General features: G+C 48.2%; 2 pseudogenes; one reads left to right on the top strand and one right to left on the bottom strand.

The window, feature by feature from the left end:
* Positions 1 to 2580: 2580 nt before the first annotated feature.
* LOC147118695 (uncharacterized) overlaps positions 2581 to 19620 on the top strand; it is a 35270-nt pseudogene continuing 18230 nt past the window's right edge.
* On the bottom strand, positions 16937 to 18630 carry LOC147118697 (uncharacterized; annotated as a pseudogene).

Here is a 19620-nt window from a genome sequence, read left to right as displayed (position 1 = left end):
GGCTCCTCACCTCCCAGGCTCCGTGCTCCGACTGCTCTCGGGCCTCGCTGCTCTCCGGTTTTTATACCGGGCTCCTCACCTCCCAGGCTCCGTGCTCCGACTGCTCTCGGGCCTCGCTGCTCTCCGGTTTTTATACCGGGCTCCTCACCTCCCAGGCTCCGTGCTCCGACTGCTCTCGGGCCTCGCTGCTCTCCGGTTTTTATACCGGGCTCCTCACCTCCCAGGCTCCGTGCTCCGACTGCTCTCGGGCCTCGCTGCTCTCCGGTTTTTATACCGGGCTCCTCACCTCCCAGGCTCCGTGCTCCGACTGCTCTCGGACCTCGCTGCTCTCCGGTTTTTATACCGGGCTCCTCACCTCCCAGGCTCCGTGCTCCGACTGCTCTCGGGCCTCGCTGTCATCTCTGTCCTAAATGGCTTACCCCTTATCATTAGACTCCCCCGCCATCGGGAACATCCTTTCTGCACCTAGTCTGTCTAGTCCTGTTAGAATTTTATAAGTTTCAATGAGATCCCCTCTCATTCTTCGAAACTCCAGTGAGTATAAGCCCAATCGACCCAATCTCTCCTCATATGTCATTCCTGCCATCCCAGGTATCAGTCTGGTGAATCTTCGCTGCACTCCCTCCATGGCAAGAACATCGTTCCTCAGATAAGGCGACCAAAACTGCACACAATACTCAAGGTGTGGTCTCACCAAGGCCCTGTACAACTGCAGCAAGACATCCTTGCTCCTGTACTCAAATCCTCTCGCTATGAAGGCCAGCATACCATTTGCCTTCTTAACCGCCTGCTGCACCTGCATGCTTACCGTCAGCGACTGGTGCACAAGGTCCCACGGTCTCGTTGCACTTCCCCTTCTCCCAATCTATTGCCGTTCAGATAATCTGTCTTCCTGTTTTTGCCACCAAAGTGGATAACCTCGCATTTATCCACATTATGCTGCATCTGCCATGCATCTGCCCAATCACCCAACCTGTCCAAATTATACTGGAGTTTCTCGGCAACCTCCTCACAGCACACACGCCCACCCAGCTTTGTGTCGTCTGCAAACTTGGAGATATTACATCTAGTTTCCTCGTCTAGATCATTAATACATATTGTGAATAGCTGGGGTCCTAGGACCGGTCCCTGTGGTACCCCAGTAGTCACTGCCTGCCACTCGGAAAAAGACCCGTTTATTCCAACTCTTTGCTTCCTGTCTGCCAACCAGTTCTCTATCCAAGTCAGTACCTTGCCCCCAATCCCATGTGCCTTAACTTTACATGCTAATCTCTTATGCGGGACCTTATCGAAAGCCTTCCGAAAGTCCAAATACACCACATCCACTGGTTCACCCTTATCTATTTCACCAGTTACATCCTCAAAACATTCCAGTAGATTAGTCAAGCATGATTTACCTTTTGTAAATCCATGTTGACTTTGTCCGATCCTGTCACTGTTTTCCAAGTGTTCTGCTATTACATCTTTTATAATGGACTCGAGCATTTTCCCCACTGCCGATGTCAGGCTCACCGGTCTATAATTCCCCGTTTACTCGCTACCACCTGACAGTCCCGCCATCCCAGGAATCAATCTCGTGAACCTTCGTTGCACTCCCTCTATGGCAAGTATATCCTTCCTTAGGTAAGGAGACCAAAATTGTACACAGTACTCCAGGTGTGGTCTCACCAAGGCCCTATATAATTGGAGTAAGACTTCTTTATCCTGTACTCAAATCCTCTTGTAATGTCAATCAACCAACAGCCAGAAGAGGTCGCTGGTGAGACCGGTGAAGAAAGACTTGCATTTATATAGCGCCTTTCACCACCACCGGACGTCCCAAAGCGCTTTACATTCAATGAAGTACTTTTTGAAGTGTAGTCACTGTTGTAATGTAAGAACCGCGGATGTCAATAAGCGCACAGCAAGCTCCCACAAACAGCAATGTGATAATGACCAGATAATCTATCTTTTTGTTGTATTAATTGAGGGATAAACATTGACTAGGACACCGGGGATAATTCCCCTGCTCTTTCCCACATTACAACAGTGACTACACTCCAAAAGTACCTCATTGGCTGTAAAGCACTTGAAGACATCTGCTGGTCATGAAAGGCACTATATAAATGGAAGCCTATCTTTCTCGAAATAGTGCCATGGGATCTTTTATATCCACCTGAGAGAGCAGACAGGGCCTCAGTTTAATGCCTCATCAAAAAAGCAGCACCTCCGACAGTGCAGCACTCCCTCAGCACTGCACTGGAGTGTCAGCCTAGATTTCTATGTTCAAGTTTCTGGAGTGGGACTTGAACCCACAACTTTCTGACTCAGAGGCGAGAGTGCTACCAACTGAGTCACAGCTGACACTAAAGAACAAGCAGTTCTGACGAAAGGTCATTGACCTGAAACGTTAACTCTGTTTCTCTCTCCACAGATGCTGCCTGATCTGCTGAGTATTTCCAGCAGTTTCTGTTTTTATTAAAGAAACGAGGGGGTGATTGCTGACAGGAAGAATGTTGGGTCGTCCTGCGCATGCGCACCTCCCTGGCGACTGAGGCGAAACACCGACTCGCCCCCACCTGAGCCACGCACGCGTACCAGATGTTGCGGCTCCGCCTGCACGCCCAGTGTTCCAACCGCGGGGTCTTGTGTGCTGAGCATGCGCGTTGTGGACCGATCGGGACGGGCGATTGTGGAGCAGGAGGGAGAGCGCGGGGGCCATGAGCACATGCGCGGGACTCAGCGTCAACAGAGCGCTTTCTGGAGCGCGGGGGCTTGTGGGTATTACAGCCGCCATTACTGCTGATCCTTTCAACTAACCTGTGCAGCAGCTGGGGCCTGAAAATCAGCTTCACTGCCCCTGAGTTCAGAAAGGGGAAAATTAAACAACAGTTTGCCTCTGATCGTTTTCTGAATTCAATTTACAGGGATATAGAAGTGGAGCAGTTACAGGCGGGAAACTCAGACCAAACATCACGTCAAGATCTGACAAAGTCGCTCGATTCATCAGGACCTGAATATCATCGGCCTTTGCACATGGAAGGAGAAAGCAGCGATCGCAGCGATGACAAACCGCACACGTGTTCGGTGTGTGGACGCGGATTCAGCCGATCGCCTGACCTGGTGAGACACATGCACCGTCACACCGGGGCGAAACCGGGTAAAGGTGGGGATGGCGGGAAGGGCTTCCGTTCCCCATCTGCATTGGAAGTTCAACGGCGCAGTCATACCAGGGACAGTCCGTTCACCTGCTCCGTGTGTGGAAAGGGATTTGTTTGTTCATCCCACCTGCAAACACACCAGAGAGTTCACACTGGGGAGAGACCGTTTAACTGTTCTGACTGTGGGAAAAGCTTTAAAAGCCCCGGGGAACTGAAGGGACACCAGCTTGTTCACACAGATGAGAGACCATTTCAGTGTCCTAACTGTGGGAAGAGCTTTAAAGCCCCCAGTATCTGAAGCAACACCAGCGAGCTCACACTGATGAGAGGCCGTTTAATTGTCCTGACTGTGGGAAGAGCTTTAAAAGCTCCGGGGAGCTGAAGGGACACCAGCGAGTTCACACTAACGAGAGACCCTTTAAATGTTCTGAATGTGAGAAGAGTTTTAAAATCCCCTGGGAGCTCAAGCAACACCAGCGCCTCCACACTGGGGAGAGGATATTCATCTGCTCTGAATGTGGGAAGGGATTCACTCAGTCATCCAAACTGCAGACACACCAGCTTGATCACACTGACGAGAGACCCTTTAACTGTTCTGACTGTGGGAAGAGCTTTAAAAGCTCCGGGGAGCTGAAGAGACAACAACACCTACACACTGGGGAGAGGCCGTTCACCTGCTCCGTGTGTGGGAAGGGATTCACTCAGTCATCACACCTGCTGGCACATCAGCGAGTTCACACTGGGGAGAGGACGTTCACCTGCTCCGTGTGTGGGAAGGGATTCACTCAGCCCTACAACCTGCTGGTACACCAGCGAGTTCACACTGACGAGAGACCCTTTAAATGTTCGACTGTGGGAAGAGCTTTAAAAGCTCTGGGGAGCTGAAGTGGCACCAGCGACTTCACACTGGGGAGAGACCCTTTAAATGTTCGGAGTGTGGGAAGAGTTTTAAAAGCCCCCGGGAGCTTAAGCAACACCAGCGCCTCCACACTGGGGAGAGGATATTCATCTGCTCTGAATGTGGGAAGGGATTCACTGAATCATCCCACCTGCTGGTACACCTGCGACTTCACACTGACGAGAGACCCTTTAAATGTTCTGACTGTGGGAAGAGCTTTAAAAGCTCCCAGGAGCTGAAGCGACACCAACACCTACACACTGTGGAGAGGCCGTTCACCTGCTCCGTGTGTGAGAAGGGATTCACTCATTCATCCAACCTGCTGGCACATCAGCGAGTTCACACTGGAGAGAGACCATTCACCTGCTCCATGTGTGGGAAGGGATTCACTCATTCATCCCACCTGCTGCTACATCAGCGAGTTCACACTGGAGAGAGACCATTCACCTGCTCCGTGTGTGGGAAGGGATTCACTCATTCATCCAACCTGCTGGCACATCAGCGAGTTCACACTGGAGAGAGACCATTCACCTGCTCCATGTGTGGGAAGGGATTCACTCATTCATCCCACCTGCTGCTACATCAGCGAGTTCACACTGGAGAGAGACCATTCACCTGCTCCGTGTGTGGGAAGGGATTCACTCAATCATCCCACCTGCTGGTACATCGGCGAGTTCACACTGACGAGAGACCCTTTAAATGTTCTGACTGTGGAAAGATCTTTAAAAGCTACGGGGAGCTGAAGGGACACCAACACCTACACACTGGGGAGAGGCCATTCACCTGCTCTGTGTGTGGGAAGGGATTCACTCATTCATCCAACCTCCTGTCACACCAGCTTGTTCACACTGACGAGAGACCCTTTAAATGTTCTGACTGTGGGAAGAGCTTTAAAAGCTCGAAGAGCCTTAAGGGACACCAGCGTGTTGAGGAGAGATTGTGTCGATTGGGCTTATACTCACTGGAGTTTCGAAGATTGAGAGGGGATCTCATCGAAACCTATAAAATTCTGTCACGTCTGGACAGACTAGATGTAGGAAGGATGTTTCTGATGGCCGGGGAGTCCAGAACCAGGGGTCACAGTCTAAGGATAAGGGGTAAGCCATTTAGGACTGAAATGAGGAGGAATTTCTTCACCCAGAGAGTGGTGAACATGTGGAATTCTCTGCCACAGAGGGCGGTGGAGGCCAGTTCATTAAATATATTCAGTTGGATATATTTCTTAAGGCTAAAGGGATCAAGGGGTATGGGGAGAAGGCAGGGACAGGGTACTGAATTTGGATGATCAGCCATGATCTCATTGAATGGTGGAGCAGGCTCGAGGGGCCGAATGGCCTACTCCTGCTCCTATCGTCTATGTTTCTATGTTCACACTGATCATAGAATCTAACAGCACAGAAGGAGGTGATTCGGCCCATCGTGTCTGTGCCGGCTCTTTGAAAGAGCTGTCCAATTTAGTCCCAAACCCCAGCTTTATCCCCAGAACTCTGCAAACTAGTCCTCTTCAAGTACATGTCCAATTACCGTTTGAAAGTTCCTGTGGAACCTGATTCCAGCATCCTTCCAGATCTTAACAACCCTCTGTGTGAAAACAATTCTCCTCATTTCCCTCTAGTTCTTTTAGCAACTATTTTAAATCTGTGACCTTTGGTTACCAACCCACTTGCCAGAGTGAAAAGTTTCTCCCTACTTGTTCGATCAAACCCCCTCATCATTTTGAACACCTCTATTAGGTCTCCTCTTAACCTTCTCTGCTCTAAGGGGAACACAGAAGCATCGGAGATTGGAGCAGGAGTAGGCCATTCGGCCCCTCGAGCCTGCTCCGACATTCAATGAGATCATGGCTGATCATCCAAATTCAGTACCCTGTCCCTGCCTTCTCCCCATATCCCTTGATCCCTTTAGCCTTAAGAAATATATCTAGCTCCTTGAATATATTTAATGAATTGGCCTCTACTGCCTTCTGTGGTAGAGAATTCCACAGGTTCACCACTCTCTGGGTGAAGAAATTCCTCCTCACCTCTGTCCTAAATGGCTTACCCCTTATCCTTAGACTGTGACCCCTGGTTCTGGACTCCCCGATCATCGGGAACATCCTTCCTGCATCTAGTCTGTCCAGTCCTGTTAGAATTTTATAACAATCCCAGCTTCTCCAATCTCTCCACATAACTGAAGTCCCTCATCCCTGGTACCATCCTGGTCAACCTCCTCTGCATCCTCTCCAAGGCCTTGACATCCTTCCTAAAGTGTGGTGCCCAGAACTGTACACAAGACTCCAGCTGAGGCCAAAAACCTGCAGCTGTACAGAACCCTGGTTAAACCACACCTGGAGTACTGTGAGCAGTTCTGGGCACCACACCTTAGGAAGGATATATTGGCCTTGGAGGGAGTGCAGCGTAGGTTTACCAGAATGATACCCGGACTTCAAGGGTTAAGTTACGAGGAGAGATTACACAAATTAGGGTTGTATTCCCTAGAATGTAGAAGGTTAAGGGGTGATCTGATCAAAGTTTTCAGGATATTAAGGGGAACAGATAGGGTAGATAGAAGCTATTTCTGCTAGTTGGGGATTCTAGGACTGGGGTGCATAGTCTAAAAATTAGAGCCAGACCTTTCAGGAGTGAAATTAGGAAACACTCCTACACACAAAGGGTGGTAGAAGCTTGGAACTCTCTTCTGCAAAGGCATTAAGGGATATGGGCCAAAGGCAGGTGTATGGAGTTAGGTCGCAGATCAGCCATGACCTCATTGAATGGAGGAACAGGCTCGAGGGGCTGAATGGCCTCCTCCTGTCCTATGTTCCTAGTGATTTGTAAAGGTTTAGTGTAACTTCCTTGTTTTTGTATTCAATGGCCCTATTTGCAAAGCCATGTATGCCATACGCTTTCTGAACCGCCTCACCAACTTGCCGTGGCACTTTCAAAGATTTGTGAATATGGACCCCCAGGTCCCTCTTCTCTTGCACCCCCTCAAAATAGTCCCATTTAGATTATACGGCCTCTCCCTGTTGTTTCTCCCAAAGTGCATCACTTCACACTTATCCTCATTTAATTTCATCTGCCTTGTGTCTGCTCATTTCACAGTCTGTCTCTGTCCTTCTGAAGTCTGCTACTACTGTGCTCACTATTTACTACGTTGCCAAGTTTTGTATCATCCGTAAACTTCAAACTTGTACACCTATACCCAAGTCCAGGTCAGTTATATATAACAAGAAAAGCAATGGTCCTAATCCCTACCCCTGGGGGAACCCACTGCATACTTCCCTCCAGTCAGAAAAACATCCCTCAGCACTGCTCACTGCCTCCTCTCCCTTAGCCAATTATACCCAAATTACCATCAGCCCTTTAATTCCCTGTGCTTCTATTTTCCGAATAAGTCTCTTATGTGGTACTTTATCAAATGCCTTTTGAAAGTCCATATATACAACATCTACTGCACTACCTTCATCAACCCTCTGTTACTTCATCAAAGAACTCAATCAGTTTAGTCAGACACGATTTACCTTTAACAAATCCATACTGGCTGTCCCTTATTAACCCATGCTTCTCCAAGTGAGAATTAATTTTGTCCTTGACAAAGGTCTCTAGTTGTTCACCCACCACTGACATTAGACTGATTGGCCTGTAGTTACCAGGTTTATCCCTCTCCTCTTTTTAAATAGGGTGTAACATTTGCAATCCTCCAGTCCTCTGGCACCACTCCCATATATCTGAGGGAGATTGAAAGATTGTGGTCGGAGCTTCTGCTAACTCCACCCTAGCTTCCCTCAGCAATCTAGGATGCATCACAACTGGACCGGGTGACTTGTTAACTTTGAGTGACAACCTATTTAACACCTCCTTTCTATCCTCTATCACCCCCACTGCCCTTCCCCTTCCCCTGGCACCTTCCCGTGCAAGCGCAGGAGATGTAACACCTGCCCCTATACCTCCCCCCTTCCCACTGTCCAGGGCCCCAAACACCCCTTCCAGGTGAAACAGCGATTTACTTGTACTTCTTGCAATCTAGTATACTGTATTCGCTGCTCACGATGTGGTCTCCTCTACATTGGGGAGACCAAACGCAGATTGGGTGACCGCTTTGCGGAACACCTCCGTTCAGTCCGTAAGGGTGACCCCGAGCTTCCGGTCGCCTGTCATTTTAATTCACCGCTCCATTCCCACTCGGACCTCACCGTCCTTGGCCTCTTGTATTGTTCCACGGAAGCTCAACGTAAACTCGAGGAACAGCAAATCATCTTTCAATTAGGCACTTTGCAGCCTTCCGGACTCAATATCGAGTTCAACAATTTCAGATCATAACCTCGGCTCCTATTACTTTTTTACTTATAATTTTTTCCACCCATTTGTTTTGGGTCCTTTTTTTTCTCCGCCCCCCCCCCTCCTTTCCTTTTGTTTCTCTCTCTCACCTGGCAGCTGTCCTTATCCTGCCAGTACACTTCACACCTAATCTCAGCTGCCTTTTGTCTCCACGGGCCCATTACCATCTCATCTGAAATAACAACAGAAAATGCTGGAAAAACTCAGCAGGTCAGGCAACATCCATGGAGAGAAATTTGAGTTGATGTTTCGGGTCGAACCCTTCTTCAAAACCATCTCATCTGGCTTCGCATACCTTTTATTGTCTCTTTTTCTTCTTTTGTTCGATCGCAGCTTTGCCTTCGATCTTTTTATTTTCTTTCCAGTTTTGAAGAAGGGTTTCAACCCGAAACGTCAACTCAAATTTCTCTCCACGGATGTTGCCTGACCTGCTGAGTTTTTCCAGCATTCTCTGTTGTTATTTTTTAACTTCATCCTGTTCTTTTGTGAAGACAGATGCTAAGTATTCATTCAGTACCTCAGCCACGCTCTCTGCCTCCGTATGATGAGCTCCTATTTGGTCCCTAATCGGCCCCACCATTCCGTTAACTCTCCTTTTACTTTTGATAAGTTTACAAAAGATTTTTGGGTTCCCTTTTACGTTACCCACTAATCTTTTCTCGTATTCTCTCCCTTGTGTCAGCTGTGGCTCAGTGGGTAGCACACTCGCCTCTGAGTCAGAAGGTTGTGGGTTCTAGTCCCACTCCAGGGACTTGAACACATAAAGCTAGGCTGACACTCCAGTGCAGTGCTGAGGGAATGCTGCACTGTTGGAGGTGCCGTCTTTCTGATGAGACTTTAAACTGAGGCCCCGTCTGCTCTCTCAGGTGGATGTAAAAGATCCCATGGCACTATTTTGAAGAAGAGTGGGGGAGTTATCCCCGGTGTCCTGGCCAATATTTATCTCTCAACCAACATAACAAAAACAGATTATCTGGTTATATCACATTGTTGTTTGTGGGAGCTTGCTGAGCAGAAATTGGTTGCCATGTTTCCCACATTACAACAGTGACTCCACTTCAAAAGTGCTTCATTGGCTGTAAAGAGCTTTGACATGTCTGGTGGTCGTGAAAGGCGCTATATAAATGCAAGTCTTTCTTTCATATATCCTTTTTCAATTTCCTCCGCACTCACTGTATTCTCCTGGTTTTTGACTGTATTCTGTATCTGACATTTGTCGTAAACCTCCTTTTTCTGTTTTATTCTAACCTCGATGTCCTTTGTCATCCAGGGAGCTCGAGCTTTGGACGCCCCATCTTTCCTCCTTATGGGAATATGCTTGGTTTGTACCCGGTGTCAATTTTTGTTTTATAACGTGAAGCGCGTTGGGACATTTTACTACATTAAAGATGTTATATAAATGCAAGTTGTTGTTATTGTCTGAAACGAACAAATTTCACAGAGGAAAAATAACAGTATTTTTACTCCCAAATATTAAATATTTTGTTCCACGGGGTTTATTTGCTTTTATTCATGAATTTAAAAAGTCTCTATTAAAATCTGAGCCAGTGTGTTGTGAGACTAAGAGCCTTGTGTCCAATAAGGGGAATAAAGGCCCACAGCCTCCCCTGGCCCCAGGCCCTGAACAAGGGACTGGAGAAACTCGCTGCCCTGCGGATCAGACAATCAGCCGGCGCTAGTCCCGCCCCTCGGGCTCCCCGATTGGTTGGAGGACCCGCCGCTGGCTCGCTCCTCCAGCCCCAGCCCGCTCGCTCCCTATTGGTCAGAAGCTCCCGTCAATCAGGAGCCCGGGTCACGTGTCCCTCACCGACTTTACCAAGAAAGCCTCGTGCGGTCGCCGGTCGGAGCTGCAGGTCGGTGAGAGCTGGGTCGGGCGATTAATAAACTGCGGGTAGGCCGCGCCGCAGGGTTTATAAAGTTGGAGTGATTTATAATGGTTCCGCCATTCAATGAGATCTTGGCTGATCATCCAAACTCAGTACCCTGTCCCTGCTTTCTCCCCATATCCCTTGATCCCTTTAGCCTTAAGAAATATATCTAACTCCTTCTTGAATATATTTAATGAATTGGCCTCTACTGCCTTCTTTGGCAGAGAATTCCACAGGTTCACCACTCTCTGGGTGAAGAAATTCTTCCTCATTTCTGTCCTAAATGGCATACCCCTTATCCTTAGACTGTGACCCCTGGTTCTGGACTCCCCGACCATCGGGAACATCCTTCCTGCATCTAGTCTGTCCAGTCCTGTTAGAATTTTATAAGTTTCGATGAGATCCCCTCTCATTCTTCTAAACTCCAGTGAGTACAAGCCCAATCGACCCAATCTCTCCTCATACGTCATTCCTGCCATCCCAGGTATCAGCCTGGTGAATCTTCGCTGCACTCCTTCCATGGCAAGAACATCCTTCCTCAGATAAGGCGACCAAAACTGCACACAATACTCAAGGTGCGGTCTCACCAAGGCCCTGTACAACTGCAGCAAGACATCCTTATTCCTGTACTCAAACCCTCTCGCTACGAAGGCCAACATACCATTTGCTTTCTTAACCGCCTGCTGCACCTGCATGCTTACCTTCAGCGACTGGTGCACAAGAACACCCAGGTCTCGTTGCACTTCCCCTTCTCCCAATCTATTGCCATTCAGATAATAATCTGCCTTTCTGTTTTTGACACCAAAGTGGATAACCTCACATTTATCCACATTATATTGCATCTGCCATGCTTTTGCCCAATCACCCAACCTGTCCAAATCATCCTGGAATTTCTCAGCATCCTCCTCACAGCACACACACCCACCCAGCTTTGTGTCGTCTGCCAACTTGGAGATATTACATCTCGTTCCCTCGTCCAGATCATTAATATACATTGTGAATAGCTGGGGTCCTAGGACCGATCCCTGCGGTACCCCACTAGTCACTGCCTGCCACTTGGAAAAAGAGCCGTTTATTCCAACTCTTTGCTTTCTGTCTGCCAACCAGTTCTCTATCCAGGTCAATACCTTGCCCCCAATCCCATGTGCCTTAACTTTACATGTTAATCTCTCATGCGGGACCTTATCGAAAGCCTTTTGAAAGAATTAATCGTCAAATAACTATTTATTTCAAAATATAAAGCAGTGATTTGAAATGGAAAGACTTGCATTTATAGAGAGGCTACTGTAATCTCAGGATGTCCCAAAGTGCTCTACAGCCAATGAATACTTGTGTTGTGTTACAGGGGGTCAGGGGAATTTTTATAACACAGGAGGGGCCTCAGAGCAAAAAGTTTGAGAACCCCTGATCTACACTGTCCCATCCAACACTCCTAGGGCAGGTACAGCACGGGTTAGATGCAGAGTAAAGCTCCCTCTACACTGACCCATCAAACACTCCCAGGGCAGGTACAGGGGCGTGTTACCAATACCTCCCCTGGATACCAAGGCTAGGCGAGGCAATCTGGAAGGTATGGAGAGCTGGGACTTGTCCATGAGAGTAACTGAAGGTATGAGAACTGAAATAATCTAGAGTAATGATTGGGTGATATTTGTGTCTCAGTGGGAGCACTCTCTCTCTCTCTCTGTGTCTCAGTGGGAGCACTCTCTCTCTCTCTCTCTCCCTCTCTCTCTCTTGTCTCTGAGTCAGGAGGTTGTGGGATAAAGTCCACCTCCAGAGACTTGAGAACACAATCTAGGCCGACACTCCAATGCTGTACTGAGGGAGCGCTGCACTGAAAGAGGTGCTGTCTTCGGACGAGACGTTCAAGCAAGGCTCCATCTGCCCTCTCAAGTGAATGTAAAAGATCCCATGATGTTATTTCGAAGAGCAGGGGAGTTCTCCCTGGAGTCCTGGCCAACGTTTCTCTCTGAACCAACATCACTGAAACAGACAATCTGGTCATTATCACAGGGCTGTTTGTGGGATCTTGCTGTGCGCAAATTGGCTGCTGCATTTCCTACATTACAACAGTGACTGCTCTTCAAAAGTACTTCATTGGCTGTAAAGCACTTTGGGATGTCCTGAAGTTGTGAAAGGTGCTGCATGAATACAAGTCTTTAACAAAGGAGAAAAGGCCCAAAATGGAACAGTCGGTAACAGGATATCAATTAGCCTCCTCTTACCTTAGAGATGTCAAGGACTTGATACAAAGTGTGTTTGAAACAAAGCAGATTTATTTGACTTATTTCTAGAATATTAAACTCCAGCCCAATTAGCGGGGTTATTAACATCAGCAGAAACAAATCGATTCAATCCGCCAAGGCCTGGCTTCGAGGCCGAACATCTGCCGCGCCCGAACCCAGCCTGACCCCAGCCCACGTAACGTCAGGAGGCGGGGTCATTGTCTCCGAGGCAGCAGGGGAGTCACAACCACAAACAGAGGCGGGCAAATGGAATCTGCCGTTTGCTGCATCAATGTGTCTGGCTGTGTTCCATGGAGGAGCCGCCAGATTTCCCATTTCACTCACCCCCCGCCCTCCGATCTGCAAGCTCCCTGTCAGCCCTGGTTTAGCAGTTGGAGCTGGATATTGCACAGATGAGGCCCGGCCATCAAAATGGCTGGGTCCTCTCGCTGAGAACATTGGACAGGCAGCAGCATCGCACCGCTCGCCCGATGTCCACCCAGAATGAAAATCAGCCCCAAGAAGTCTAAATCTCAGCAACGTCAAACACATCCAAGATCCCCGATCAGCTGCAAGAGAAGGATCGACATTCCATTCTTGCCCATGTGCCAGTTGCAATTGAGCCTTTCTTTGAAAATGAGCCTGACTGAATGATCTGATCTGTGGTGTTTAATGGACTTGGGAAGCCAATCATATTTGGAAATATGAAACAGAACCCTGTATTTATTGAAAATATCAAATCTACCTTATTCAGCTGACTGATGCATCTCAATGGCAAGAGCATTGCGATAATAAAGGTTTGCAAATCAGAGCTGAATCTGATATTTCCAATAAAATCAACCTCAATGTTTCACAAATCCGAGATGTTCCAAGAGTTTTCAATGTGGAGGACTAGACTGGATGATGATAAATATTTGGACATCTCCAAGCACACTGCCTGACACTAGATTGTCCTCCACATTACAAGCTGTCTTATCCTCTTCAGCAATGCACATCTTCAAATGAGAGAAAAGGTCGTCGCATGTCTGGGCTTCTTCCTGCACAATGGACCTCCAGTTTGTTCCCATTTGCTCACTGCACGTGAAGAGATCACTGCTTTGCTGTCAGATCACAGGCCAAATGTCAGAATTAAAGCAATTGTGGTGATAAGAGTAGCTGGAACATTATTAAGGATCAGAACCAAACTATTGTCAGGAGAAATTTGCTTGGGTTGTGTTTGGAAACAGCAGGGGGTGATTTTAACCTCACGCACCCGGCAGGAAACTAATGCGATTAGATCGGCCGCTTGTTTTACACCCGCCCGATTTCACTTTCGACTGAAATCATTGGAGAGCAAAATCGGGGAAGGTGTAAAACGAGCAGGAAATTCAATCCCGTCAGGTAGGGGAGATTCAAATTACCCCCAGCATATCTGATCTCGAAGGACAACTGCTAAAAATGGCCAAAAGGACAATAAAATAACTATGGAAACAGCCTGAGCAGTTCCGCAGCAACACGAATCCCCAAATGGGAAGCTTTCTGCTTTTTAACCTTGTACACTATTTATCGACAAAGTACATCTCTAATTATCATCAACAGCAAGCTGCAATATTGGAATATGGTTGTTTGACTAAGTAAGAGTTTAGCCAAAGAACTACCTGCATTTATTTTACAAATATATTGGCCCAGAAATTCGGGTCGGGGGCTTCCCGCGGGTGCAAGCCCCCGACCTGCACTTACCTTGTGCGCCGGCCGTTGAGCTGTGGGCCCCCATGGAATTGCGATCCTGGGCCTCCTCCAACTGCCGGCGTGCAGTGCTTGCATATCCCAAGGGCGCAGTTAGTTTGATGTGTCCCCTGGGATCACGTGGGCCATGGAGAGTCAATGGCAGTAGGGAATGCTTCATTCATAAGTTTGACAGGACCTGTCAAACCTATAAATACTATAAGCCCCAAAACATCACGGCGGGCAGCACGGTGGCATAGTGGTTAGCACTGTTGTCTCACAGCGCCAGGGACCCGGGTTCGAATCTGGCCTCGGGTGACTGTCTGTGTGGAGTTTGCACATTCTCCCCGTGTTTGCGTGGGTTTCCTCCGGGTGCTCCGGTTTCCTCCCACAGTCCAAAGATGTGCGGGTTAGGTTGATTGGCTATGATAAATTGACCCTTAGTGTTAGGGGGATTAAATACGTGGGGTTACGGGGATAGGGTGGGATATGTGTTGGTGCAGGGGTTACGGGGATCGGGTGGGATATGTGTCGGTGCAGGCTCGATGGGCCGAAATGGCCTCTATCTGCACTGTGGGGTTTCTGTGATTTCTGTGATCACTAAAACTTCAAATAAATGTTTTTTTAATCACATTTTTAAAATAAACTATACATTACATGAAATAACTATTTTAAACAATAATTTAAATTTTGGAAAAAAATAATTTTCAATTCAATTCAATTTTTTTATTTGTCATATATGCAGCAGACATGTGTACTGCACAATGAAATGTTGATTTTTATGAGTCCTCCCAACATTGGAATAAATATGGTATAACAATGATAAAAATACCAATAGAAATACAGTAATAATAAATAAAACAACAGTAATAAATAATAATAAATTATACGTTCATGAGTCTTATGGCCTGGGGGTAGAAGCTGTTTCGAAACCTGCTGGTACGTGACCGTATGCTTCGGTATCTCGTACCGGACGGGAGCAGGGTGAAGAGATTGTGGCTGGGGTGGCTCGCGTCTTTAATGATTCTCAGGGCCTTCCCCCGGCATCTAACGGGGCTAACAATAAACTTACCTTTCTTTAAAGTATTTAAAAATAATAAACCTGTGGAAAAAATGTTTAAATTTTTATTAATTCACCACTTACCTTGTAAAAAGCAGGCCTTGCACCTGCTTTTCATATGTGTAACTTCTGGAGACTTACCCTCCCGGGAAAACCTGCAAAATAAGCGTAAGTTCAATGTGCACGCGCAGCCTCTCCTGCGCACGCGTTCCACCTCTTAACCCCTTCTTTCAGGGGAACAGAAGTGCCGGTTTCCCACGCATGCGCAGTGCATGCACGAAACCGGCACTTCCATTGGGCTTATGGGTGAGTACCCCGTGCGTACTCACCCGTGGAGACCCGAATTTCTGGGCCAGTATTTTCTTACTTTAAGCAAATCCTTTGAAGTTTTCTTTTACCTTTTACTTTTTGTTGTGTGTGTTTTTTTCTCTTTAAGTCCCTGCACATAACCAAAGCATTCTCAGCTGAGGGAACAGGTGGGCAACTTGCTCTGACCCTGCCGTTCTACTGTGACCCGTGGGGTCTCACCCTCCAAATGGACTTCCTTGTGGGGATATGTTCACTTTCTGTTGACCCCCTCTTTCTTCCCGACAGTCCAGTGGAGATTAAGGATTTGCAGTGTGAGGGAGAATGGACATAAACCCACATCCCACCATTCTTTGGTGCCATTTGTTGAGCTGGCATGCTGTGCCTGTCTCCGTTAATGACTTCTGATGTCCTTCAGTTTTTTGAAGCAGAAACAGTGTCCACAAAGAGCTACTTGTGCTTCAACAGACTCGAGCTGCTCGGCCAAATAGCTACGTGGACTTTCAGTCTAACATATAATCCATCGATCGATCGATCACTCATTTCATTCATTTAGTAACGGCAGATTTTACTATCTTACACCACATTCTGTGTATTTAAGGTAGTACCTGAGGACTATCTGAATTGATGTTGATAAATTATTGGGAGGGTAGAAGTGGTGCGAAGCTCCACACTAAGAGTCGGACTGTTTCCGATTCACCAATTGAACACTTTGCTCTCACCAACGTGCGCAGTCCCTTTAAATGTGCTGCGCGTTTTCTCTCCCAGCAGCAGGAGCTGGTGAGCGGCCTGCGCAGGGCCTTGCCATTGCTGCGCCACCGTGCAGCCACGCACCTTAGGGGCAACATTGGTGTGCGGCCCTCAACAGCTCACCACAACTTGTTAAGTGGCCCTCCAGCCCAAATCATTGCCCACTCCTGCCCGAAACCATCTTTAACGGGATTCTGCCTCCTGACGGAATTGGGAAAGATTTTGCCATTATTACCACAATTGAGCACCATCTTCTTTTCCAAAGATCTCTGAGCTTCTCTAATGGCTGCTTTTGTCTCCCTCAACTGTGGGTGATATTTCTCTCTATTCTTCTGTAAACTGAATTCATCTTGATCTGAACTGGGTTCAATGTAAGATAGTTCAGGGAGTCAGGCATCATTGACCCCTAGACCTATGCTGGCCGGTAAAACCCCAGACATTTCCTTAGTAAGGATTCCTTTGGTTCCTCACCATATATTTGTCAGGATACCAAAACTCAGCTTTCTTACGGTCCACTCCTGGAGGCCCCACTCCCTGAGCCTACAACCTTCAGCAGGGTCAGTGGTGGAGTTCAACAGCAGGAGTGAACCCAACTGTCAGAGTGAACAGGGTTCAGTCCTGGATGTGATTAACAGCAGCAATAACAGCAGAATCCAACCCCTGCAGTCACTTGTGAACTTGCTGGTGTGTCAGCAGGTTGTATGACCGAGTGAATCCCTTCCCACACTCGGAACAGGTGAATGGCCTCTCCCCAGTGTGAGTGCACTGGTGTCTCAGCAGTGTGGAGCTCTGAGTGAATCCCTTCCCACACACTGAGCAGGTGAACGGCCTCTCCCTAGAGTGAACTCGCTGGTGTGTCAGCAGGCTGGAGTTCTGAGTGAATCCCTTCCCACACATTGAGCAGGTGAACGGTCTCTCCCCAGTGTGAACTCACTGGTGTATCAGTAGGTGGGATGAATTTGTGAAACCCTTCCCACACACGGAGCAGGTGAATGGCCTCTCCCCAGTGTGAACTCACTGGTGTGTCAGAAGGGTGGTTGAATTCGTGAATCCTTTTCCACACTCAAAGCAGGTGAATGGCCTCTCCCCAGAATGAATTTGCTGGTGTGTCAGTAGATCCCTTTTGCTTATAAAGCTTTTCTCACAGTCAGAACATTTAAAAGGTCTCATGTTTGTGTGAACAAGTTGGTGTCTCAGTAGCTGGGATGACTGAGTGAATCCCTTCCCACACACGGAGCAGGTGAACAGCCTCTCCCCAGTGTGAATTCGCTGGTGTGTCAGCAGGTCACTTGACTGAGTGAATCCCTTCCCACACACGGTGCAGGTGAACAGTCTCTCCCCGGTGTGACTGCGCTGATGGGTTTCCAGCTGATACGGGTAATCAAATCCTTTCCCACAATCCCCACATTTCCACGGTTTCTCCCTGGTGTGACTGCGCTTGTGATGCGCCAGGCCAGAGGATCGACTGAATCCTCATCCACACACAGAACACGTGTACAGTTTCTCCCCGCTGTGAACGGTGCTTTTTGCTTCCATGTTATGTCTGATGATATTCAGGTCCCGATGAATTGAGTGACTCGGTCAGATCTTGATGTGATGTTTGAGTTAAATATCCTGTCTACAAATCCTGCCCTTTTAATACCCTGTAAAATGAATATAAAACAGGATGAGAGAGAACTCACAGAAACACAAAGACAGGTTGTGAAATTGAGCTCAATGAATCTGGGAATTTGTGGGGCCGGTACTAGAAAAAAAGTAATGATGAAAGCTGCCGGATTGTCATAAAATCCCAACTGGTTCACTAATGTCCCTCAGGGATATGGGGATCAGGTGGGAAAGTCAAGCTGAGGTCGAAGATCAGCCATGATCTTATTGAATGGCGGAGCAGGCTCGAGGGGCCGTATGGCTCACACCTGCTCCTAATTCTTGTGTTCTTATGGAAGGGAACCTGCCACCCTACCTGTCCCACGACTTCTACCACCTAGAAGAAAAAGGGCAGCAGGTGCATGGGGACACCATCATCTGCAAGTCACACACCATCCTGACTTAGACATATACATATATTGTCATTCCTTCATTGTCACTGGGTCAAAATCCTGGAACTCCGTCCCTAACAGCACTGTGGGAGCACCTTCACCACACGGACTGCAGCGGTTCAAGAAGGCAGCTCACCACCACCTTCTCAACGGGCAACTGGGGATGGGCAATAAATGCTGCTCTTGCCAGCGACGCCCACATCCTCGGTCCCAGGGACCGCCTCAGAAGAAGAGAAGATGGCGGCGCCTAACCCAGGCCTTTCACCGAGAAAAAGCCTCACCGCTACCGTCCGGTGGAACACAGACCAGGCCGTGGGATCTCATTCGGGCCTGAGGCCGTTCTCCAACTTTATAAACCCAGCGGCGCGGCCTACCCGCAGTTTATTAATCTCCCGACCCCGCTCCCGCCGACCTGCAGCTCCGCCCGGTGAGGGACATGTGACCCAGGCCCACGGCCTGATTGATGGGAGCTTCCGACCAATAGGGAGCGAGCGGGGCGGGGCTGAAGGAGCGAGCTGGCGGCGGGTCCTCCAACCAATCGGGAAGCCCGAGGGGTGGGACTAGCGCCGGCTGATTGTCTGATCCGCAGGGCAGCGAGTTTCTCCAGTCCCTTGTTCAGGGCCCGGGGCCAGGGGAGGCTGTGGGCCTTTATTCCTCTTATTGGACACAAGGCTCTTTGTCTCACAACACACTGGCTCAGGTTTTAATAGAGTCTTTTTAAATTCATGAATAAAAGCAGATAAACCTCGTGCTTCTGTGGCACAAACTTTTTAATATTTGGGAGTAAAAGTACAAGTTTTTTTCCCTCTGGGGAATTTATTATCAGTTTCAGGAAACAACAACAACCACTTGTATTTATAAAGCGCCTTTAATGTAGTAAAACGTCCCAAGGCTCTTCACAGGGTCGTTATAAAACAAAATTTGACACCGAGCCACATAAGGAGATATTCGGGCAGATGACCAAAAGCTTGGTCAAAGAGGTAGGTTTTAAGGAGCATCTTAAAGAAGGAGAGAGAGGTAGAGAGATGGAGAGGTTTAGGGAAGGAATTCCAGAGCTTAGGGCCCAGGCAGCTGAAGGCACGGCCACCAATGGGGGAGCGATTAAAATCGGGGATGCTCAAGAGGCCAGAATTAGAGGAGCACAGATATCTCGGAAGGTTGTAGGAGCTGGAAGAGATTACAGAGACAGGGAGGGGCGAGGACACGGAGGGATTTGAAAACAAGGATGAGAATTTTAAGGATGAGACACTTGAGGAAAAGCAGGGAGTGGGGGAGGGTCAAGCCCTTATGGGACAGGGTCACTAATTCTGTTCT

Source organism: Somniosus microcephalus, chromosome 4, assembly GCF_052327205.1.
Source record: "Somniosus microcephalus isolate GS21.2 chromosome 4, FLI_Smic_1.0, whole genome shotgun sequence".
In the NCBI taxonomy this organism is placed as follows: Eukaryota; Metazoa; Chordata; class Chondrichthyes; order Squaliformes; family Somniosidae; genus Somniosus; species Somniosus microcephalus.
The sequence above is the reverse complement of the archived record's forward strand: the minus strand, read 5'-3'. Positions and strand labels throughout refer to the sequence as shown.